Source organism: Cavia porcellus, unplaced genomic scaffold (genome assembly GCF_034190915.1).
Source record: "Cavia porcellus strain 051 isolate PalLab524CR breed Dunkin Hartley unplaced genomic scaffold, mCavPor4.1 scaffold_12, whole genome shotgun sequence".
Lineage (NCBI taxonomy): Eukaryota > Metazoa > Chordata > Mammalia > Rodentia > Caviidae > Cavia > Cavia porcellus.
Window position 1 is genome coordinate 67,917,673 of NW_026947495.1, and position 25,654 is coordinate 67,943,326.

Genomic DNA, 25,654 nt, shown 5'->3' on the forward strand with positions numbered 1-25,654 from the left:
GCAAATAAAGCAAGTTTACAGGGGAAAATGGACTTTGATTTTGGAGATGAGCATAGTGGCAGGAAATATACAACATAGGTATAATTTTAAGTTATTCACACATTTATAGCTAAGGACAGATTTTTAAAAATTTAAATTGTGGTATAATTTTTATTCACAACTCTCACCTATTATAATCATGTAATAACTATACAAGACTTTAGGAAGAGCAACATAAAAATAGAAAACAAAGTTTAAATAAAATACAAAAAACAAAAAACAGAAGCAGAAAAATTATATTTTGAAAAAACCCACAAAACTTCAGAAGAGAAGTCAAAGTCAAGAAAAGCTGTGAGATTAGACCTGGGGCAAGCAGCACACATGGAGAAAAGTTTAAATTTCAATGTTTCACTTGACATTACTTTCAATTTTTATGCAAGAAATATTTATTAAGAGTGTACTTTGTGCTAGTGTATCCAGTAAAGCATTGGTGTTTAAAATTAAAAGAATTCGTTTTGTTCCCTGCCTTCCAGGTCACAGCCTCACAGTGAGGACAACTACAGAGATCATTAAAATGAGCAAGGAAAAGCAGCCAAGGTGTTAGACACAGATTACAGAATGTCCGGGAGAGAGTCCCCGGAGCACCCCTTGAGGCAGAATGACAGAGTGCGGTTTCAGGACAGAGACCTGGAAGGAGTCCCTCGGCTGGATGGCTCTCAGGAGGAGGGCATGTGGAGGGAGGAGGGCCAGACAAGTCTAGCCAGAAAGCAACAACTACGTGGTGTGCTCATTCCACGGTGCTGATGAATCATGTGTGCGGTGGGAAGACTGGGCAGGTAGGCAAAGCCTGGCTCAGGGCACCTCTGCAGAGAAGCTTGAACATTTTTTCTGAAGAGGAAGGGGGAATCATTTCAGAGTTTTTACCTTGATTTCCATTTTGCATAGGCTCTTCTACCTCTGTGGAAGTCAGACATTAAAGCTGGCCAAACAATTATAGTCTATGAAGTTGTGGAATTTCTTTTCAGAAGATCTTCAGAAAATTGCTAGTACAGGCTAGAAATAACTCTGCTTTTTTGTGTATGGTAATCTTGTTCTCTGTGGACAGAAAATCCTGTAATGGGAAGACCACAGTAGAAGGATTACTGGGAAAGCAAACATTGAGACCTCACCAGCTGCTGTTTGCAATGAGGGGAAACTTGGAAGCTGCGTTCTATGGAGACATGGGGGCAAACCCGTGAACCATCATCTCTAGAGAAGGACTTTTTTGGATGTGACATTTGGATTTGAGGGACTCATTAGAGGGCATTCATTAGATCAGTTTGGTTTTACATTTTATCAGGTGGTCTTGCTTTTTATCAGGAATCTTTCATAATTTCAATAATTACATCAAGAAATAGAAGTGATAAATGTGAGTTCTTGGGAATGAACTTCCTTCATTTTGTTGTTGTTGTTGTTGTTTTTGTTGTTCTCTTCTTCCCTACCAGGATACTAAGATTTAGCATGTTAGTGTGGTTTCTTTTTAAGTCCTTCAAAATATATCAAAGTAAAACATTTTAAAAATGAAAAAAATCAAGCAGTGATAAACTTGCAGAGTGGTGGAGTTAAGATGGGAGAGTGGGAGATAATAAATGTTTCTTTTACTTATCATAAAACTATAAGCTATTTTGTAGTCCCCCAATTAAGCAATTGCATATGAGTAAGTAATAATGTAGGGCAAATCTCAACCAAAGAAAAGGAAATTCTCAACAATTTGCCAGTTTTTCTTCTATGTGCTACACTCCTTTCTGATTACAAATTAAATCATGTGTTTACATTTAGACGTACTTTTTGTCTCTTGGGGATGAACTGTAATTCCTTGTGGTTCAACTGTAACTCAAACACAATAGAGTTGAAAGTTATGGAGGCTGCCTAACTAGAAACGCCAAGCTGCCCTCAGCCAGCAGCGCAGCTGGCAGGTGTAGTTCACACCTTCTTGCAGACTATTACTTTTATTGTCATACAAATGCTATCATTATGGGCGGAGCAGTATCTTTAAGACACCGTTGACCTTTAGTTAGTCTGCTTGATGAAAGTTCTTGGAGGGATCACGATATGCCTAAATTTTTTTTCACTTTGATGCTTTTTCCTGAAAGCATTTTAAGTTATACCTGTTAGTAAATTAATCCCTGCAGAGCTTCCCACATTCACCCCTGCATTTTTTGCTGTGTATTTATCTCACTCTCTGCTAACTTGGCTTCACACTTCATTTTTTTATACTCCAGCTCATTAATTTTAGTTTCTTAAATCCACCTGCATTATTCTTTGCACAGGCCAAGCGAAGCTGCCTGTTCTGCCAAAAGCTATGCAAAAACAAGGACATTTCTACTTGAATTGATGCTACACCTGCTGTATTAGGAATAATAAAAGTAAGAAAAAAAGGAGCTTCTTTGTGGCAATTAAGAGCTCAGCTTTAAAAATGCAAGCATTAGCCTGAGCAATGAACACTTCAGATTGTCAAATTTACATTTTGTCTGTTTCATCTATCACAGAAAATGCTGGCATATTTATCAAGTACATATATATCCACATCCATGTTGATGCATACCTATTAAAAATTAAACCATATTTTTCAAGATGAATTAAGTCCTTTAAAATTGTGTTTTTGAATAAGAAGTTAGTTCCTTCAATCTCCTTTATTCTGTTACCATATTTCCTTTGACTAAGCATTTTTATTAAGCAGCAAGAAGTTTATCTAGTCAAAACATCAAGTTAAACTTACGAGGTTCAAAAATGAATTTATGGATTGCAAAGAAAATATGGCTTCTGTTTTTAAATCAAGTGTTTGTAATGCATAAAGTAGGAACGTTAGAGTTTTTTATTAAAATTTATCTTTGCCACTTAATACCAGCACAGGAAGAGTTAAGCTGTACATGTTTATGTAACTGGGTCTCTCTGTTAAAAATATTTAACAATTAGTACAGCGCAGCAGCAACCGAGAGTAACAGGTGCATGGTGTTTCCCTGCGTGCTGTTCTGGTGCACATCGCTAGCTCTCTTCAACACCACAAAGAACAATAAATTCCTTTTGCTGCAGGTTATTGTAGTTCCATATTATCAAACCAAGGCTTAGCATTATTTTTAATAAACTGGCCAATTTTATAAATAGAAATTTTTTCTATGTAACTAATGCAAGATACTTTAAGGAAAACATTACCTGTACTGTTGGCTAGCATCAGTGACAAGGTCGTTATGAGACTGACCTGTGGGGAGAAGCAGTTATGTCTGAGATGTTCTATAGACATCATGTGGGGATATTTCAGTTTAGGATACACAAGGACACCAATTCCTAATGTGTGTTATAATTGTACCTGCAAAAAACACTTTGATTCTCAAGAACTCTACTCTCAGATCATGACAAACACATCAGTTGTGTAGAATGCAGACATTACATATGCTTCTATATATAATAAATTTGATTGAGCATTATACAATTTTTAATACATATTTATATACTGTACATATATAGCATACTACGTATAATATTACATATAGTATACCATATATATTTATGAAGTATATAGTATGTATTTAAGTAGAAAATATTTGTGTAGTATATCTTTATATAGTATATAATATATTTATGTAATATATATATAGTACATATAGTATAGTATAGTGTATTTGTAGTCCAGTAATATATCTAATATATGAATACGGTATATAATATATATCCATATGGTATATATAACACATGCATAGTTTACCTAATACAGTGTCAAGCCCAGTAAATCCACAGTAAAGTGAAAATAAAAATCGAAAGCACTTGAAGTTGCTAACTTTCTGAACATCAGAGCTTAAGTCAGTGCATGTTAGAGTAGCAGATATTTCCAGCCCGGCTGCCTGAGAGGTACAGCTCCTCGCTGCTGCCAGCATCATGAGAGGGCATCAATCATACTGCTTTTTGGTTCTCCAAGAAAGGTCAAAATTCAAAGTGTAATTTTTTACTGAATGCATATTACTTTTGTACCATCAAAAAGCCAAAAACAATTGTAAATCAAATCATTGTAAATTGGGGACAATCTGCGCCTGTAATTTGATTAAATGCTATATATAAGCACACTCTCTAAAAAGAGATGGTAGCAAAATAGTGTGGTGTAACCAGGAATCAACTCCACATGTTTCAGAAGGAGCCCTGCTCCGTACTGGCTGTGACACTTTGGGTACTTCATTCAATTTTATTGATTCTCAGCCTTATAATGGAGGAGAAGAACAGGTCTCAGGATTTTTGTGACAAAGAGAAATGAGAATAAATACGAAATACTCAGAGGGGCGCTGGCACTTACTGTGTGTGGCACGGAGGGTTGAAAGGCAGGGAGAGGAGGGAAGATTTGCTGCCACAGTAAGTTTTTTCAGTGTTAAGAGATTCCCCTGGCATTAATTTAATTCTAGTGGTCATACCAAATTACTTAATAATATATAACTTGAATTTCAAAAGAAAAGGGTGTCTTAAAAATTCTAAATCAAGGAAAAATAATTTGAGGTTTTCAAACAAGCGCTGGATTAGTTTTTTTGTTTTGTTTTGTTTTTTTAGTAAGTCAGGGTAATAGAACTTAAATGTACAAAAATGATCGAGACACGGGAAGAGTGGTGAACACATCGATTTTAGTGTGTGGGCTGTGATTACAGAGCTCTTACAGAATACTTTGTGAGGAAGGAGACTACTTACTTAAAGGTACTCTTCAATTTTAAAGAGTTCACATCAGGGTTAAGACTAATGAATGTAACATGAGAGGACTGATGTATAAAACCAAGCCACAAAGTCAGATCTTCCCAGGCACTGTCTGGCTGGGACCCTACCCCGGTCAACAGCAGAGCTCTCCACGTGGCTCGCCTCCATTCCCCAGTCTGTACTCCCACCAGAAACGCCAGCCGAGATGCTCTGAAACAAGCTCCAGCTGGTTTCGGCTACTTTGATTCTCAGAAATCCAATTCTGCTTACTTTGATTCTCAAATTTGGAAGTTAGTTAGCATTTTTTTTCACATGCAGATATTTAAGGAAGGAAAATAAGATTCATAATCTTAGCAAGCATAAATAGGCTATTAAGCACTTAGTAATTCCATCTCTAATAATGGGTTGATAGTTGAGGAAAGAACAAACAAAAAGAAAGAAAAATGTCTGTATCAGATTTGTCTTTGATTTTTATTTGGTAAATATAGGAAGAGGAAGGTTAAAATGGATATATTATTTATTGCACGCATACTTCTTTTGTTTGTTTGTCTTATTGGTTCTGTTTGTTATGGAGACAGGATCTCATCTGTAGTTCAAACTGGCCTTGAACTCACTATGTAGGCTGATTTGTCCTCAAACTCACAGTGATCCTCTTGCCTCAGCCTCCTGAGTGTTGGGATTACAGGCATATGCCACTATGCTTGGCTGTTTTTAATAGAATATTAACCTTTGTCCAGGGAAATAACATGGTGTATTTGCATAATTTTGTGTGCAAGAATTCAAAAACTTTATAAAAATCTAAGGCTCTGTGTTTACATATGAATACCGATCACCGATTTCTTTAACATTGCTGTGAACCACATTCTGATATCTTTTTGAATAAGGTTCTCAACATATTAAAGCAACCTAGTGCCTAAGTTACCCCTCCTTTCAGAGCAGAGGCATCAGCTTTCTCTTGTTGGTGGGGGTTGCACATAGTCAAAGTGAGTGGATGCCTTACACTCACAATGTCAGTGGTCTAACCACGGCAATACCTAAAGCAGGTGGAGTCCCGACCCCAGGCCGCTCACCGACACACTCATAGGGTGGGTAGGCCCACAGGTGAAACTCATAACCCGGAGTGCAAAGAAGGACAGCTCAAGGTGAACGGTTATAAATTGCAAATCTGTGAGGTAGGATAGAAAACAAACTTTCTGCGGGAATCAGAGAAGTATGGTCATTAGGAAAAACCTAGCATGGCAGCATACCCCTGGAGGCCCCCATGCGGTGAAGGGCTGAAGTAGGAACGTTGCCAGTTCAAGCTCAGCCTGTGCAACTAATTGATTTAGTGAGACCCTGCCTAGGTACTTAGGTAGGTAGGGAGGTAGATGATAGATAGATAGATAGATAGATAGATAGATAGATAGATAGATAGAGCGAGCTAGGGATGTAGCTCAATGCTAAGGTCTTGTTCAATCCCGAGTACTGAATTAAAAACAAAACAAACTAAAATAAAACAAAACAAAAAAGCAAAGAAAGAAACTGCTTTCACTGGTTACAGAATAATGGGTCGACAAATTTCTTGCTCTTTCCCTAAGAATGTTGTATCTATGCATCTAGCCCCTTTTGTTTCTTTTGAGAAACTAGTCACTTAGAATATTGTTCCCCTATATGGAATATAACTTTTTTATCTGTCTTCTTTCAATGAGTCTCTTTAATTGTCTTCAGCAGCTTATTATGAATGACATCTAGATTATATATATGGAGAGAGAGAGAGAGATTTTAGGAGGCTAGGTAGTTACCCTCTAGGTAGCGTACAGTTTCTTGAATCTGTAAATTTATTTGTTTATTTATTTTACCAAATTTGATAACAATTTAGTATTAGTTACTTCAATATTTTTCTGCTTCTCTTTTTCTCTCTTTCTCTCCGTCTCTGTTTCTCTCTCCAGTTATATCTGGGTTACACCTTTTGACATCTCACAAGTCTCTGAGCTCCCCCCCCCCCATTATTTTTGGCTCTATTCTTCAGGTTGGATAATTTCTATTAATCTGTCTTCAAGTTTACCGAAACTTCTGTTATGTCAAGGCTACTTTGAATCTCAGTAAATTTTTAGAATTGTAGGGGTTGAATATTTAGGCATAAATCACTGTTTGGTTTGTATTATAGTTGCAACGTCTCTGCTGAGATTTTGTATTTTTATTTATTGCACACATACTTCTTTTACATGTTTGACAACAGCTGCGATGGCTATTTTAAATCCTGATTTTCTTTTTGACATGTCAAGTAGCCCTAGATTATGCTCTCATTATCGTGACTGCTGTAGAGATTGTGGTTAATGATTATGTTAAGATGAAATCTGTAAACTCTGTTTTTTGCAGTGGGCAGCAGTTCCAACCTAATTTCTGTTCTTTTGGTCTTAGCTGTGATGCTTGCAGTCTCCTCTGCTCAAACACAGGTAAAAGCTCAGCTGAAGATTTGAGGTTTCCCTTTGAGTCCTTCTCTACCTTTCCGGATTTGTAATTGTTTCAAAGATTGTGCTGGTTTTTCAAACCTTAAGACAATTGGTTTCTTTCTGAATTCTAGCAACTCTGATATGTACCGTACATCCTGTATAAGGATATATAACACATAACACCCTTCATTCAGGTAAAACAACTAAGGAAAATAGAAACACATCACACCATTGCTTAAACCAAGTATTGAACCTCCTTCAGCATTGTCTTGCTTTTGTCTGCTCTTTAATGTCTTCAGATAGTTATTTTTCATGGGTTGTTCAAATCTTGTAGTTTAATCCACAGAGAGTTTATCTGACAGCAGAGTATTTGGACAGTATGGGAAATAAAATGACCATCATAATATATCATGCATCCTTCAGGACATGTTAGATAAGGAATTTAAAAACAGTCATCACAGTACTGCTAAGGTAAAGTCTTCTAGTTACACCCTCACCTGACCGTGAGAATTGTAGCCCTCTATAATTTTCTCTCAAATTATTTGTAAGTACCCAATGGATGTTTCATTTATTCTCCATAAATAGTATTTTCCCTTCTTTATTCTCTTTATCTGGTTTGCTCTATCTCTCATTTTTTGTGGGCAATTTAAGCCAACTGCAAATTTCAACAGTCTCCACATCAAACCACTCTCACTTCTCACCAGTTGCAGGTTCAGAAAGCCTCATCAATCACCCTTGGGCTTGATGATTCCCATGAAGGACTCAGAGGTCTCACTGAAAGCTATTGTACGTATTGTTATGGTTCACTGCAGGCAACAGGCCAAATGCAGATTAAAGTTAGCCAAAGTAAGAACCACATAGCAAAAACTCAGAAGTAATAAATATAGAACTTGTTTTCTTCTCCAGTGGAGTCAGGATGCATCACTGTCCTCCCCCCAGCTGTGTAGCTGTGTTGCCCAGCAGGGAGGCCCATCTGAGCCTTGTGTGTGAAGGTTTTATTGAAACTTGCATGACATATGCATGATTGATTAATTTTTTTGCTGCTCTTGAACTCAGTGTCTGATTCCTCTGGGCATAACCCCAACTCTACAATGCATTATTGCTCCTTCTTATGTGGTTAACACATATTCTAAACAATCTGGAGTGACCCTTTCTCAACCTAAATCACATTGTTGGATATCCGGCATGATGTAAGCAACAAAACCTTTTTCTTTTTCCAGAAGTGGGGATTACACCTACCATTCCTTTTTCCTTTTCATTTTTGAGGCAGAATCTTGCTAAGTGATCCAGGCTGACTTCAGATTTATAACATCCCACTTGAACCTCCCAAGTAACTGCATTACATATGCGTGCCATCGTGTTGGCCACTGAAACACTCTTGTCAGGAATGATTACCTCCCCAGATGTCCCAGCTGAGATTACCTTCCAAAGACCAACTCTGAGAAAAACCAAATTCTTTATTAAGTTACTTGTTGGCTAATGTCATCTAACTATGTTAAGGTTACTGTGGTTAGCCGTCAGTGCTCGAGGGTATTAAAAGCTCTGTGCTCTTGTCACTGCAGAAACATTTGGGAACGGTGGAGTTGGTTTATCTTTGTGTTGTCCTGTGGAGACTTCTGAGAAGCAATTCCCTGCATCCCTTTGCCTCCTTCCCAATTACAACTCTGATATGAACTCATGGCCCCAAGGTAGAGGGCAATTCCTTTCTTTTCTCTGGTTTCTCCTTTGAAACTGCCCTTTTTTCCTTGAGTGAAATTCCCACAGCTCTACTTCCTCTTCTCTTTGATTGCTTATTAGGAGGGTTTTTAGACCCTCAGGCTCAGGCCTGAGTCCTTTTTGGTCCCCAATTATGTCCACTCAGCCGTGAATCCAGGAGTGAACAAAAGTTAACCTCAACCTAGGGCCTTTTTACCTATCAGAATTTATTCCAACTTGCACATCAGAGGAGAAGTGATTCAGTTCAGCCAAAGAAAGTTAATTGTTTTCTTGAAAATAACCTGACTTCTCTGTGTCAAAGGCTTCAGAAGATGGTCACAAAGTACAAGGCTGTGTATCTCATGTAGTTCAGATTACAATGATAGGCATGTCACATACAAATGAAAGACAAAATATAAAAATGTATTCCCTCTGCTGTTTAATTACCTGAAAAACTGGTTGTATTTCAAAACAAAGCAAGATGCATATTTATTTATTTTGCTCAACATGAGTAACAATGGGAGCGCTTTTTTACACTAATGTCTATGTCTCTCTAATTTTAATTGTAGTGAACATGATAATGAAGTATTTTTAGAGGAAAGATGATGTTGTAATTCCAGAGATAAGAAGTTGTAGCAAGGGAGGTCAGGCAACTCTTGCAGGGCCAGATCCCTGTTTGCCTGGGCCTCAGGGTCAGTGTCACTGTAAACCTTGTGTCCTGTGCCCTGTGCCTGCCTGATCCTAATCCTGCCCGTGCGTGTGTCCTGCTTCTATGGATTGTGTGATCTCAGAAATATGTTTTTCCCTCTGTAAAAACCTTAGTTGTCTGATAAAGAGGTAACAGTGACTTAATTTAAATTTATTAACATTGTGCAAGTGAAGGAGGCACACCAATAGGGAACCACGCAGCAAAGTTTGAAAGATTCATTCCCATAAAATAACAAACGTTAAACTGACCTGAGAATTTTAATTTAATCCTTCCATTTTCCTAAGAAGGAAATTGGTGCTGAGTCAGGGCAAGGGTCAAGGCCATTCCATTCATCTAGTTTGAACAGAAGCAAGATGGCTGTAAGTTTCCCCGATTTGGTTCAACATTGCCCCCCCCCCCCCTCCAAATTCACCACACAGCACAGTGATCTGAGTTAGAAGCTCTGGGACTGCAGATGATATAAAGGGACTCAGGATAGTTGAAAGAAAAATTAACTGGTAACTAGTTAAAAAATGGCTAGAAAGTTATAAAGGATAGATGCCTGCAATTTAGATCACCAGTAACTAGGAAAATGGTGTCAGCAACTAAAATGATGCAAGTTTGTGGGACAGATGGCAGTTTACAAAAGATTGGGGCAGAGACAGACCTGCTTAGGAGCATGTGAGGAATCTACAAAATCTCTGGGAGAACTTTTTTGTGAAAGAAGCCGGCTAGAGCTTTGTATTGGGATGTGTAGACCAACTAGGAAAAGATTTCTCTAATGGCCTTAAAGCATGGGGTAGTTTTCTCAGATGGTCCAAGTATAACAATGCTTGCAAGCGAGGAGTTGTCTTCAGTGATTTCTCAAAGTCCATCTGAGGCCTGTGCTTCTTTGAAGTTCTTAGATTCAGTGCACTTGTTAAATGGATTCTGACATGGGACATAAAAATATGAAAGATTTGCAGGGACCTTTTAGATGAGGAGGGGAAGTCAGCTGTGCTGCAGCACCGGGGTCACTCTGTGTACCCTTCCAGATCCCAGAGGCTTGTAGCATTTTGCAAAGCCCAGAATATGATATGTCAGCCATGCACCGACCTCGTGTAGCCAACATATTTGCCAAGGCAGTTACAAAGAAGAAAACCTGGGTATGGAGAGGCGGCATTTATACCAAGTAAGAGGGGAGGCTTGTGAGCAGAATTTCCATCTGGAAAAGTGACCTAGTGAGTGTGACCGAGTTGCTTCTCCAGTTTCCTGTGGAAATAACTTCTAATACACTTTTAGTTTTCTGGTTCAGTTAGGGAATAATAATGCCTTGGTGGTTGCTTTCTTCAAGCACAGTCATGGACTTAAAATAAGTTGAAGAAAAAATGATTATAAGAAAAATGTAGCTACTTTTCAGACTTTTTTTTTTAAAGTAGGAAAAATTTATTAAGAGAAAGAAGAACTTTTGTCTAAGAAAACAATCGGAGACCCAGAGAGGGTGGCCCCAGACTTCTATTTTTATGAAAGAAATCAGACTGACCAAAGATGATGTCTGAAAATCCTACTTTTAAACTTATCTCAGGCTGGAATCAAGAAAAGCTACTTTTATTGTGGGAATTTGTGAGTCCTGGTGATCTAGAACACATACACTCTCTTTCCATCAAAGCAATAGATCATTTTTAGCACTTTGGTGAGAGTGTGGGTAGCTACAGGGATGGGTGCCACTGAAAGGATGCATTCAAAGCTATGGTCTTCAGAGGCATGACTTTCTTTCAGTGACTATTACAGTAGTCAGAAGGATATGCAATGTGGGTTGTTAACTATCAACTTCAGAAAACCAGAGAAAAATTGGTAGAAACTATCTTTGTAGCTTTGGACCCATACTATTTGGGGATGGTAAGTCCCCTGAGGGTCCGTGTGTCTGGGTGGGATGGTGAGGGAACACAGGCTGGCGATGCTGCTGACGTGAGGAACACGTGATGGGCACTGGTCACCAGTGCAGTCGATGGGCAAGAGTCAGCCCCTGCTGCTGTGGAGGACTGAAGGGGAATGCAGAGCCAATTTGGTACCTGAAAGCTTCTGCAGTTCTGTGAGCGGTTAAAAGCAGCAAATTGCTACACATACATTTCCTAGTCAAATAGTGCCATGTTGCAACGACTGGTTTTTTTTTTTTTTCTTTTTTCTTTTTTTTTTTTTTTTGTGGCACTGTTTTACCACATTGCTCTATGCTATATAACCATTTCATGGAGAAATGTAGTTTCAAACTATGTAAAAAGTTGTGAAATTTGATTTTGACCAGTGCTGTGCTTTTACTGATGGGAAAAGAACTGTATTTATTACTTATTCAGCATGTATTTCAGCTGGATTCTAGAATATAAATAGAGAACAGTAAGAGGTGAAGCCAGTGTGATGGTCTAAATTACGGTGAGCCATTGTGGGACATAACAATGAAACTGGATTTTATTTGTATATAACAATATAACTGGGTTCTTTTTATACGGGGAACAAGTGAAGGATCAAGAGAAACACGAAGAGCAAAGATGGACTGGCAGAGGTCTTCTAGCTTCATGCAATCTTTTGACTATACTTGAAGACTGCTTTATAATGTAGTGTCCCACGGCAAGAGTGATGCTTGTTTAGAATGGAATGGTTTTTCACCTATTGTATCCTGTCTGGCATAATACAAATTTTTATGTTTATTACATGCCTTGTGTTGATAGTAGAATTTGCAATTTTTGATCAAGAAGTGCATCTTCAAGTCTTATACAGGCATGCTATATTTTCACCCTACATAAATATCACCATCTGACTCTTGAATTAAATTGTTTCAGTAACATTAATGCTAAATAATTATTGTTCTTCATTTGACTACAGGAATTAAGCATCACTTGTTTCTGCAAATTTTACTTGTGTAAAAGAAAAAATGTTTCCATGTCTTCATGACATCTCCAGTAAGTCACTCAAGGGAGGTCTCGGGTCATGATGATTGCAGGTGATGCCTTTGTGGGAACGGAAGCTTCCCCCAACTCTGCTGGCCTCAAAGGTGGTCCCATTGCTGGCCACGACTCTGCAGTCTCACTTGCTGTCAGTGTAGAGTGGGGTTGTTTTTTTGCTCCATCTTAGTTTTATATTTGTCATTTACCAGAGCCCATGTAACACAGTTTTACTAGAAGATAGCATCTTCAGGTCTGAATCTAATTTTTTCTTCCTCATGGGTTGCAAAACCCTTTGCTTGGCAAAATGACAGAAGCCATCCCATTATTTGTCACCTTTCCCCTTTCTTTCTTTAGTTTTCTTCCTTTTCCAAGTCTCATATCCTTCTTTTTTCCCCTGTTTTTTAGTAAAAAAATAAAAAATCACAGAAGTTCAGATGTATTTCAACTCATCCGAATGGGCACTCTGGAAAATGACACCCAGGTCCTCAGATCATGGGGCCCACTTTGGACCAGCCACACACGGTATTAGACTCTCATTACCTTGCAGAGTTAATGGGCTACCCTTATTTTCATATTTATGTCTATAGTTTTACATGCACAAGCATAATCTTTGTGAAGACCTTGCTTTAAAGTTAAGACTATTGATTTCGTCTAGTAAATTCTACCTAAACATTCTTTTCTTTTGACTTTTTTTTTTAATGGTACCGGAGATCGAACTCACAACCGCCTGCTTGCAAGGCAGGTGCTTATGCCGCTGAGCTACATCCCCAGCCCCTCTATTTTTTTCTTTTGAAGGTAGTAAAATACAACAAAACAAGACAGAACAAAGTCAATCGAGACAATGCAGTGAAATTGGTACAGAACTTTACAGCAGGTTACTGGGATAACAGTAATAGGTACCATAGCATATCTCATTATCTTCACAATGGTTGTGCATTCAATCAGGTATAGCAAAATCAAACCAAAAACAGAACATTGTAAAACCTATCAAAACAGAATATTGAATGGAGCAAAACAATCAGAAGAATGCAAAACAATATTTGCCTTCGAAGAGAAGATAGAAGGATTCCACTCCCCCCCCCCATTTGCTATATTGGGGTCATCCTCCCAAGAGGTGCTCAGACCTCTGGCCCCAGTTGCTAACGGGGTGGGGGGCGATGCATGTTTGATTCTCAGCCCACACACCAGTTAGCTCACTGGAGCCCTGACTGGTTCTCTTCCTGGCTCTCCCGATGCTCGATCACACCAGGGCCACTTACCAGGAAGGAGGATTGGTTTACTGTTAGAGCAAAGTCAAACTACTCACGTCTTTGCCTCCCTTCTACATGAGAGTGACAGTAACACATATTCTTGCTGTCATGTCTGTTCTTCTTCTGACCGACTTTCCTCCTTCAAAGTACAAGTCAGGACTCCCATCTATGAATCTTTTTTGATTGGTAACCTCTTGTTTAAGTCACTCTCACCCTGCTCACTTTCTGGAAGTATTTTTTTTGTAACTCTGCTTTCATGAAAGATGTAACTATTCTTGTACAGAGGTGGGGAAAGAAATTGTCATCTACTAAACTGGGTATTTCTGCTCACTTTATTCATTTTTCTCAATGTATATAAATATATCTGAGTAGCTTTTCAATAAGGAAACTAAATTAATGTTGCACCCAATCTTATGCATGTATATCCTCTAATGTTAACAAGGCTGTTGGCTGTAGCCTTGTTAAACTACAAATTCCTTAAGAATAAGTAGTCACTTGCCATCTAATGATATTTTCATCAATAATGGACCGAGTATATGATAGTTGTCCCATCAGAGTGTAATGGAGTAAAAAAAATCTCTGCCACCCGGTGACACAGCAGTCATGGGATGGCTGGTGCAGCATGTTACTCACATGTCTGTGGGGGTGCTAGGAGAGAAAACCTATGGCACTGCCGGTCATATGAAGTTAAGTGCATAGAATTCTGTACAGCCCCTACCTCTTGATGTGAGAATAGATGACTGTGTGGCTAGCTTACAGATTTGCAATACTGTATTTTATTGTTCCTTTAGAGAGTACTCTGTCCACTTACTCAAAACATCTTGCTGTAAACAGTTCCCATGATACACCATCAGGACTCCCACATGTCTCCTGTTGATGTGTCTTGACAGTCTCACTGAAGGATTGACCTGTATCACCCGTGTTTGAATAGAGTCTATGATGTCTGCACAGTGATGAAGTTATAGTAAAGACACACTTCTCTGGATGCATTTTTTCATTAAGTAATGCATGACATTAAAAAGTTTGGTGTGTCTATTTTATCTCTTTGGCATTAGTCAATCCATTTTTATTATATACTAGCTACCATGTCAGGTCCTGGAGGCTCAAAAATTAATAGAACCCAGGGGTCCTCTCCCACTGAACTATATTCCCAGTCCTTTTTGATTATTATTTTACTGAGGCAGGGTCTTACTAATTTTCTCATGCTGCTCTCGAACTTGCAATCTTCCTCTCTCAGCCTCCCAAGTAGTTGGAATTACAGGCACATGCCATTATGCCTGGAATTTTTTGATACTTGAAGTACCTGTTAATGAAATGTCCTATTTATATGTTATGTTTCTAATGTGAATGCAATTCTTGTTTAGAAGAAAGTCTCTTCATAGAAGGTCATCATTAACTTGTGAATTATTCATGTGAGCTACAGTATATAGATAATGTTGTCACATTGACCTATGCCTTAGAAATAAGAGGGAATTAATAGTAAAGTTATTCTTATAATAGTCTAAAAATACGTTGTAAAGTTTAATCCTTAAGTAGTTTTGAAATGCACATACATGTCATTATATATATCAATATATTATACATAAATGTTTATTATTTAAAATAATGTTAATATATAATTACATTATTGAAAATTGAAATATTAAAAATCACAATCTTGCCACGCTGACACAAATCCACTTAGTTTTGATATATTTTTCTTTCAGCATTTTATAAATCATATTATGTTGCTTTTAAGTCAAAAGAAAATCTATAAAACTAAGAAGAAAAGACTCCACAAATGAATGATGCCTTTCTCTGATGACCCAGTACTGGAATAAAAAGAAAAGGAACCCGGCAGCACGTCCGTGCTGAGTGTAAGGGCTGAGAGGCTGCCGTGTGCAGTCTGTCCAGCGGAAGCCAAGGTCGTGCTTTCCACCCCGCTCTCTGACAGCTCCCGGTGATGGAAAGGTCATGCGGCCCTCGGGGCCTCTGCAAGTCACTGGAGCTCTTCCAACCTCAGTTTCCTCATTTGTAAGAAGAGAGGAAACAGAACATGGTTCTTTGTTGTCCTTCTTTTTTATTTTTTACGAAGAACTCCAAAGCCTTCCATTGGGTGGGTGGCATGGTGAGTGTTATTGGAGCCAGGAAATGATTGAAGGCGACAAAGAAACTAACATTACTGGCTCTGTTCTTTACATCAGTGATCCTGGTCTCACAGTCACAATTCTGAATTTTTAGTAATTTTATTTGTAAAATGTTTTTATTAGTACGTGTTACAGTATAGTGTTCACATTCCTCGTGGAGAGCTGGTACACATACACAGTACAGTTTAACTCCTTGTCTCATTCCTTTTCCTCCCCTCCCACCCCCTTCTCCTCCACCTCTTGATTACTTTCTCATCTGAGAAAGATCTATTTCCCTACCTCCTGTTATCTTTTATTTTGCTCTTTGTTTATATCTGGGTTTCTCATGTAAGAGAAACCATGTGGTATTTAAGCCTGTGTGTCTGATTTACTTCACTTAACTTTATGGTTTCCGGGTGCACCCATTTTCCTACAAATGACTCGTTTATCCTTCTTCGTGGCAGAGTAGTACTCCACTGCGTGTACATACCACACTTGAACATTCATGAGGATGGACATGGAGGCTGCTTCCAAGATAGAGCCATTGTGAATTGTGCTGCTATAAACATAGGCGTGCATATATATCTGTAATACGGTTTTTACTCTTTCAGAAAGATACCTAGAAGGGAATAGTTGGGTCAAACAGAATTTCTCATTTTAATTTGTCTTTGACTTTGTGATTTGTAAATGAAGTTGTCTATGACAACGGAGCAAGAGCTGGGGTGTCTCTACCACTCCAGGTGCGCTCTTGGCTGCCAACTGTGCACCTTTCCACCTGGCAACCTCAGCAGCCGCTCTGTAGGACTGGCTAGTACCAGTGCCCCAACCCTCAGCTCCAGCCAGACCAGGGCTCTGAAGGCGGCCTTGCATTCCCTGGGACGTCTCAGAGCAGGGCACGGTGCCCTGCAGGGGTGAGGGCAGTCATGCTATCTAATGAACACAACCTATTGACCAGAGGTTGGAGTCAGGCTTAAAGGACGGCTCCACAGGCCTGCCAGCAACCGAAGCATGGCGTGCTGGTCAGCTGGCTGTCAGGCGAAAAATCTGGCACCTGAGTGGGGGCAGGCAGGTGCGCACATCACAGGTGAGCCTGGTTCCTTGCGAGCCCCTGCTCTAGCAGTGCGAGTGGGTGTCTGGTTCCTGCGGCAGTGCAGCCTTAAATCCTGAGTCCAGACTGTCCTGAGAGCATGGGGAAGAAAGGTAAATGCTTTGTCTTTTCATATTTTAGGTTCACTTTTTACCTGCTTTTGGAACCCTGGATTTCATATTTTAATTTTGCATTGATCTCTGCAAATTCCTTAGCCCATCCGTGTGTCGAGATGTGCCTTTGGTGGCAGAAAGATTAAAGGAGGTCAGGGTGGTCAACATGGAACAGAGGGTTTGGTTCCTGATGGGTCTCTTGTAAGTACCAGGAGACGACAGGAAGTAAGTCATGGGCTGCAGAATAGAAAAATAGTAAAAGAAAAATTCAAGCAGGGAGAGAAAATCCACCAAAGCCCTGGAGAACAATCTCTCCACTCTGCTGTTTCTTTTTTGCCCCTCTGTTTTCGCCCATTTCTTCCTTTGGCACTACTTGTTGGAATACTTAAATCATCAGGTTTTGACATCAGTGTTTAGAAAGTGTTCTGGCCATGGAGGAGGCCGTTTCTAAGAGGTCTACAGAAGCATTTGGACACATCAGTTGCTCAACTGCAGTGCTCCATGGATCGTGGTCACTGGAGCAGTCGTTTGCTAGCAGCTAAAAAGTAGACCTGTGGCAGGTTCAGCTGGAACCTGGCTAACTGAGCTCCAGCAGCTTACCTGCGCGTTTCTCAGGGAGATGTTTCTCTCTGTCTCTATCTCTACCCCTCTTTCCTTCTTTGTAGCCATCGTAGCATCCTGGAACTTTAAAATGTAGTCTTTTTTACTCTAGAGACAAGTGGCTTCCTTACCTGTGCCCATGTCCTCCCATCTCAGCCTCGATAATATGCAGGTGCTGGCTCTAGGAGGTCGGGGTTAAGAGCTATGAAACAAATCTCAGTGCCTGTTATCTCCTCGTGCTGCCCTTTCCCACGCTCCTTGCTAGGAACGACCCTAATACACCTGCGCAGTGAGGGGCTGATTTCTAGTGAGGGCCCTCTATGGGAGCAAACTTGGAATAAATCCTTTTTACTAAAATAAACGGCCTCTGATTTGGCAAAGGGACCTGAGTATATGAACCTAAGCGACTGTTAACAGGTTTGGCTACCGAGTGGTGCAGGGCTCCAGATTGGCAGGCACTTAGGAAAAGGGACTGACTGACTGCTTATTGCTAGCAGAATTCATGTTTGGGGCTCAAGGAACATTTCAGCTGCTGCCAAGGACACTTCCACACCATTCACACCTGTAGTCCCAGCACTCTGGGGTGCAGAAGTAGAAGGATGACAAGCTGTGCCTAGTTTGGAAAACTTAGCAAAATAACGAGAGGCTGTCTCAAAATCACATAATAAAATGTATGGGGAGCTGGGATGTATCTCCATGAGGAGGCTCTGGGTTCAATCCTTAGTACTCTACAGGGGGAAAATAAATCCTTTGGAAAGAAAAATGCTCTGCCTATATTTGAGTATTAAGAATATCAGTTTAACTAAAAAGAGTTTACACAGCTTGTTGAGAAACATTTTCCAGAAAATGAAGCCTCTATTTTCTCTTATCTCATCTATACCTTTGCTACTAACTCCTGAGCAACAAAACTGAGAAATCTTATAAAGTGTTACGGCCAATAAAACAGTTCATGAATGTAATCTGTTTGGTCTGGGGAAATCTATTTTTATCCATTACATGGTACAGGGAGTGCACTGTACTTTCTTCCAAGTAACTTTTGGAAGATATCTGGCAGAATTATTCAGTATGACTAGCAGTTATTTTCTGGAGACGGGTATTGTTTTGACATGGCGAGCACTGGAAACATATGCTCTTGCATGTCTCTCGCCCTGTGCTTGCCTTGAAAATGTTTATATTTGCTTGTGATAAAATGCATTAAGTTTCATAATCCCGAACAACCTTCTGGTACACAGATCCACTTTCAAACAGCGCAACTGGGGAAACAGAAGTTTTTAACCAAAAAAAAAATTTTTTTTTTTCTTAAGTAGCTATGCATTTTGTATAACACAGGTGCCAATTTTATTTTTTTTTCTTTTAAGTGTTCGGATTCCAAAGCAACTGCTAGGATAAATAATACTGCATCCCACCTCCTCCCCCAAAGAGCGTGTCTTCTTCCAGAGTCCATGTAAGTTGAGCCAGGATTTAGGGGCCCATCAGTGGTGGGGAAACATGGGCTCATTTCACCGCACAGTGTGGTTCCAGAGTGGTTAGTGACCCTGGTGCTTAGGATGAGTTTCATGCTCACGTTGTGGAAAGAGATGGCACCACTGAAATGGTTTTCTTAATGCAAAGTTTCTAGGAAAGTACATTTGCTTTATATACTAACCCTAACCTACTAGGTGCTCTTTGTAATTCTTTATGCCCAGAGTCAGTACTCTTTATCCTTAGCAATTGTCATATTTGAATCGAGAGTAAAGCAGTTAATTTTGGCTATGCTCGTTAACATGAAAATCCAAAGTGAATTCTGACAACATATAAATGTGTAAATGTAAAAAAAAGGAGACCATTTCAAGTATATTGAAATCAAATTTGTAGGTAGCGTACTAGTAAAATAATTCAGTATGCCAGGTCAAGCTTTTGACTTATTATATGCATTATAATTTAATAGGCTATGCCATCTTTTTAGGTCCTATATAAACACTTAATTTCTCTTTGTTTCAGTTGTTGGCAATCATAGTTTAAAATGCTGGACTATGCTAAATGTAGTCATATCAAACTGGTGGAATCTTCTATTCAAGACTAGAATTCTAAAACCCGATTCTGAGATTGGAAAATACTTAGTATACTCCGGGTTGAAAGTCTGCAATTTTTCTTCTCAAAACTGTGTTACACCACACACACACACACACACACACACACACACACACACACATATATGTGTGTATATAATATATATATATTCAAAAATGTTTTGATTTCTGAATTACTGGAGTTGTGTCTCTTTTAAAGACTATCAGCATAGCAAAGATTCAAAGAGAGAGTCTCTGCTACAAAATTTATGGCAATGCCAATCAAAATATCATTGTAGAGATGGGGATATAGTTCAGCACAAGTGCCTATCTGGCAAGCAAAAGGTCCTGAGTTTGACTCCCAATACCAAATAAAGTAAAATAAGTTAAAAATCAGTATAATTATAATGCTTACTCATTTTATAATGTGGTACACCGAGCCAAGTTTCCAGAAAAATAATTTAATCTTTATTTGAGGTATTAAAGGCAAAAATAGCTTGACTCTAAGCCCTTTGGAATTTATTCAATATTTAAATTGTTATAAGTGATTCAATCTGTTCACTACTTTTGGGTTTTTCAAATAGTGTCCACCTGTTTTAAATTGAAAAGCCAGGAAAGAATACATTGTTAGAACATTTGCCAGTTGCACTATTAAGTACTTTCTGGAGGTTGTTGTTTTTTTTTAAAGAAAGATGAGCGTGCATTCAGTGGTTGTTTTAAGAAGATAGTAATAGCAACATAGACGTGGTCAGCTTAAAGTTGTAAGAGAACTCTTGTATGGAGACGGTGAGATGTGAACTCCAAAAAGCTTGTGTGGCTCTGCCCCTACAGTATTGTCAGTTGTTACAGATTTCATGATTTCTCCACTAAGCTAGCTTTGTTCACTCTTCGTTGTTTTACGTTAGTCAGACATTCCATGTTTTGGCTTTTACAACTTTCTGTATCTCCACCGCACCGAGGGCTTAACTCTCATGGCTTCACGGGCTGCTTTCCCAGGGCACTCTGTTTGGCCTCCTATGCACTCATGTTAAATCTGTGGAAACCTTCCTGACCCCACAGTTCTTGCATTCTGCATGCTGTTAAACCCGCAACACATGGATGATGCCAAGGTCTGCCACCAGCTGAGAGAGTAGCCAGATGCCCTTGACTACAGGGATCTATGAGTGTCTGGATGACAGCCCTGGGACCTGAATCCCAGCAAATTAACACCCTACATGGCCATTCCCCTTCTCAAGCAGGGTATGCTGCTTTCACTTTAGCAAATTTGAGCCTGTAAAGGGTGGAGTCCTGCTAGTTACTGTAATGCCCTCAAGCCATCATTTATATGGCTGCTTTTTAATGCTTGCTTTTTCTTTATTTTCTTTTTAGCAACCAAGCTCTTTTCTGTTTAATCTTTTCAGGCCCCAAATCTACTGAAGTTCCCTTCTGGCTGAATTTAAAATTTTGATTTTGTACTTGCCAAGAGAAGGGAAGGAAGGTTTTTTGTATTCAAACATTTTAAATTTAGAAACTGTAGCCCATATACTTGTTATCAAAAGTAGGTGAATACAATATCCTTCTTCCTCATAGCCCAAATATTTACATAGTAGCTTGAGAACCTTCTTTATTATTACTGAATATGGCGTGAAATCTGCTTATTTCCAGGAGGAAAAACGTCTCCATACAAGATCATCTGGAAAATTGATCCAACTGGGGTGAGGTGCTTATTCCATCTACAATAAACAGATTTGCACATTTTTATTCTTATTCAGAGCCCTTTAATTCCTCTGTCGGATACCACATAGTGGCTTCAATCTTCAGTGTTGCTGTTCTGAACTTGAAATTTTTCAGTTATACTACATCAAACCCTAAACTATTGGTTAGGTAAGAGGCAATCAGGCTGTGATATTATAAATAAATGGTCACAAAGTACACTAAGAACGTAGGCATGCCTACTGGAAAGTGTTCAGCCCCAGGTATATCGTTATTGATGAATGATAAGTGATTTGACACATGTATATCCCTACATTGCTACTTAAATATAAACCTAGTGTATCAATTCATTAGCTTTCATATATAGAAAACCATAGTTTTTTTTCCTACTGATAGTTAAGACTGAGGCTTTAATTAAGAGAATTAAGAGAAACTTCACTTAAGTCTTGACCCAAAAGTGCATTCTAATGACCAAAGATATAGTTCTGTTTACACTTAGGATAATAAAACATCCAAAGACTATTAAAATAGTGCTTTAAAATGATCATTAAAAGATGCAAAGACATTTGAAAGCTAAACATTCATTTCTTTAGTGTGATTATTTTTATTTCTTCTCATTTTCTAGTTTCTGCCTAATCTGCAAATACATTTTGCCTGTATAATGTTTTAAAAGTTAATTTTTCGAGCTGCTATTTTATGTTGATTATTTCCTAACCCAAATGAAATGGTTATCTTAGATCCTACTTGACTATTACATCTTTTAATAGAAAGATCTAGGGCCGGGGGTTTAGCTCAGTGACACAAGCACCTGCCTAGCAAGTATGAGGTCCTGAATTTGATCCCTTATACCAAAACAAAAATGTGATTTAGAAATACAATGGGATTTTCAAATGTATATTCTAAGGTATTTAATTTTTTGAGGGATCAATAAAATGGTAAGAAAATCATACATCATTGATTACAGGCTCACATTATAAATAAAGGCTTTTAGTTTAATAGTAGATGATTATTTGCTGATGCTAGAAACCCATTCCTAAATGAGTATACAGGATCAAGATCCATATGAGTGCTGAAGAAATACTGCAAAGCATTGATCTATTTTCAAATGGTTTGATTTATGTTCATGAAATATCTTTTAAGAATTGACATTGGTGACTTATAAGCCAGTAATATATGGTCCAGAAAGTTTCCTGAGGGAATGTGGAGAAATCTCCAAAGTGAACAGATGGGCAGGACCATCTTACTTGCTTGTTAGCTGTCAATATATTGCATAGTAGTTAAGTTCAGTGCATTTTGTTAAGTAGGTTTATGGGATATATATAATATATATGTGTATATATAGTTTTGTTTTTATTTTTTTATTTTTATCTTTTTGAGGCAGGGTCTTACTATACAGATCAGGCTGCCTTGAACTCGCTTTGTAGCCCAGGCTGGCCTCAAAATTTCAGTGATCCTTCTGCCTCAGCCTCCTGAATGCTGAGATTATTGCTGAGATTAGGTGTATGCCGCCATACCTGGCCCATGGATTACATTTTTAATAAAAAATTTATTCTTACAAAATGTCCACATATCTTAAAAAGAACAAAGGATGATGCTAATACTGTGTTGGAGCCATTGAAGCGAATACACGTGCAGGGCTGTGGTGTGGCCTGGGCATGGCTGAACTGACATGAGGAGCACTTCACGGGGCAGGATAGGCCACAGCTGAGGCCACCTGGAGACTCTATGGATAGTTTTCCTTAATTAGCATTGTCTGTTCCTCTCAGGGGGTCCTTGAACCCCTCCCAAGCTCCTGCTGGATTTCCTGTGTTTTCCACTTAACTGCTTGCTTGTTCTGATTAAATACCAGCTGCCCAGGGTCAGTCACAGACTGGCTAGCAGAGTTAGGAGCTCTGCAGAGGATTTTAGTCCTCTGGGAGCCCTAAAGATCATGCCACTTGTCTCATTTCCTTGGGCCTTCACTGTGCACCAATTTGGGGGACTGGAGATCTAGGCCCAGACCCTAACAATACTGATAACACAAACCTAGCAAATTTTAACAGACAAAAATTCCTTTGCACAATTGGAAGTTGATAAAGAGAAGTATCTTGATTTGTATTTTGTTATATATTCAGCAGAATTTTTCACTCTTAATAGCTCCTTTCTGCACTCTTGTAAACCCTCCCTTTCCCTTAAACCTCAGTGTGAAGTGGGAAAGAGCAGAACGTCTGCTGTGGTCAGCAGCAGGGAGGCTGCAACCAGCAGGCTGGCGGCTGAGAGGCCCTGTGGATGGGATGAGGCAGCTGCACTCGGGACCTCAGACATGGACACCGGGGAGGACACATGTCCAGGGGACTCCGGTGCCAGCATGAATTGACATTAGCTGGGATTAGGTGGACGCTTTTTCCTCCTAAGCTGCTGGCTCTCTCTCTCTTGCCTTAGTGTTTATAGCTCTTAGTTACCTCCACATCCTGCTCCAATTTACATGGGGATAGGGTGAGACTTGGATGGACGGAAAGTCACTTCGGATACCTCATGAACAGGGGACTTAAAAGAGAAAGGATAGTCACTGGTATAAAAATAAAGATATATTTTACACACCTGAGCTTGTGGCCTCAGAGTTACACCAGCTCCAGGATGCAGAGGGCAGTTTCAGTTCCCTTTTGGGTTCCTGTTCTAGACCAGAGGTTGCTAAACTCAGGTGCCACCTGAGGAATTTAACATACCCATGTCTGCGTCTCATCCCAAGAAACTGTCAGTTTCGTAGATCTGGAGAGAGGCCTGGGTTTTGTAATCTGCAAAACTCTCCAGGTAATCTTAATGTGCAGGCCATTATGTGGCTGCATCACTGTTCCAGAACATTCTGGTGGTCCGTCAATACATCAGTGGTGATGTGCATTTCCACACATTTTTAACCAAGGCTACTTATTCCAGTTTTGTACCAAAAAAATCCAAATACAACTTTGAAGTTAAAACTTTCTATTGTGGGAAAATCATGTCCAAAACCAAGCAAAAATTAAAAAATAACCTGTTTTCCTGTAGCCTATAACCAATAACTCTGCAAAATGCTTATCATATAAATTATACTATACAGAAATTGTTTTTTAATTACACAGAATTACATGGTCATATGCATGAATGTGGGTGTGTACATCTATATTTTTAAGTGAAAAGTCTTGTCTGTACTATTTTAGGTAGGGTGTCCTGGTACCTCTTTCCCATAAGTAGCTGCTAAACAAAGCAAGGCTTAACGCATTTCTTCTTTTTTTTTCTTTTTGTCTTTTTCCTTTTTATCAGTACGGGGGATCAAACTCACAACTGCCTGCTTGCCAGGCAGGCGCTTATGCCGCTGAGCTAAATCCCCAGGCCCAACACATTTCTTCTGTGTCCACACAAAAGCCTTATTTTATTCTTAGAGTTACATAGATAGCTAATCAAGAAACCCTCTTCTAAGGATTTTAAACCTCTCTCTTTTCCCTGTTATCCTCGTTCAGATCTACATTCCATACCTGGAATCCTGCACTAGTTTTCTCACTGTTTTCCTCCATCTTGACTTCTGGTCCATTCTTTTCAGACCTGCTAGAGTGATCTTCATGAAATGTGACATGATCATACCTGTTGATGATGCTGCAAAGATTCCCATAGCCCTTGAGATGCAGCCTACGCTTGTTAACTTGCCGTGGAAGTTTCTTCCTGTTCTAACCACTGCTTGACCAGCAAACTGCTCACCTACCCACCCCGCACCTAAGCTCCAGCCCTAGGAGCTTCAGTTTCTGAGAAGCCACAAGTCATGAGTGTCCCTCCACCCCAGGTTTGGCATCCATTTAAACAAGGAGACTTTGGGGAGTGTGTTCCTGGATTGTTAAAGTACTGATCACCACCCGTATTCTAGTACCTGGGGCTTCTTTTATCACAACATGTCACCCTGCAAGCCCTGTTCTCTGTCCCTTGCCTGCATTACTCACAGTGTTGTGAACAGGCTGAGGGTAAGTTTTGCCACTTTGCACATCCTTACTCTCCAGCACGGCATGCAAAAGATTTCAGAATTATCCTTGCTGCACAGGTGCAGGAGTGACGGCCATGCCTCACTCCTTGTCCTACTCATACCTCACAGTTCCTGTTGAACTAGAAAGCTCTCCGGATAAAATCAGAGGAGTCATACACAGAACAGCTGTGTGAAAACATAGATGCGTATGTGCTCTGTGATTAAAGTTGATATCACCAATTTGATTAGTTGCTAAATTTGCTTAACATTCTGGGTAGGGAAAACATTTCTGCTCTTCATTTATGGAATTGGTCCCTACATATGAACAGTTTTTATTGGGTTCCAATTAATGCTTTATTAAATTATCTTTATTTGT

General features: G+C 39.3%; 1 long non-coding RNA gene across 3 annotated transcripts in view; it reads left to right on the top strand.

Annotated features, from left to right (window-relative positions):
• The window catches only part of LOC111754159 (uncharacterized), an 84,292-nt gene that overhangs the window by 36,652 nt on the left and 21,986 nt on the right, over positions 1-25,654 (top strand). For 2 of the 3 annotated variants that reach the window (XR_002788868.2, XR_010050911.1), the window contains 3 exons: positions 513-815; positions 18,933-19,018; positions 21,267-21,316. The exons of the other annotated variant lie outside the window; for it this stretch is intronic. This is a non-coding gene — a long non-coding RNA (uncharacterized LOC111754159). The remainder of the gene's footprint in view (positions 1-512; positions 816-18,932; positions 19,019-21,266; positions 21,317-25,654) is intronic. 3 annotated transcript variants of the gene reach the window in all.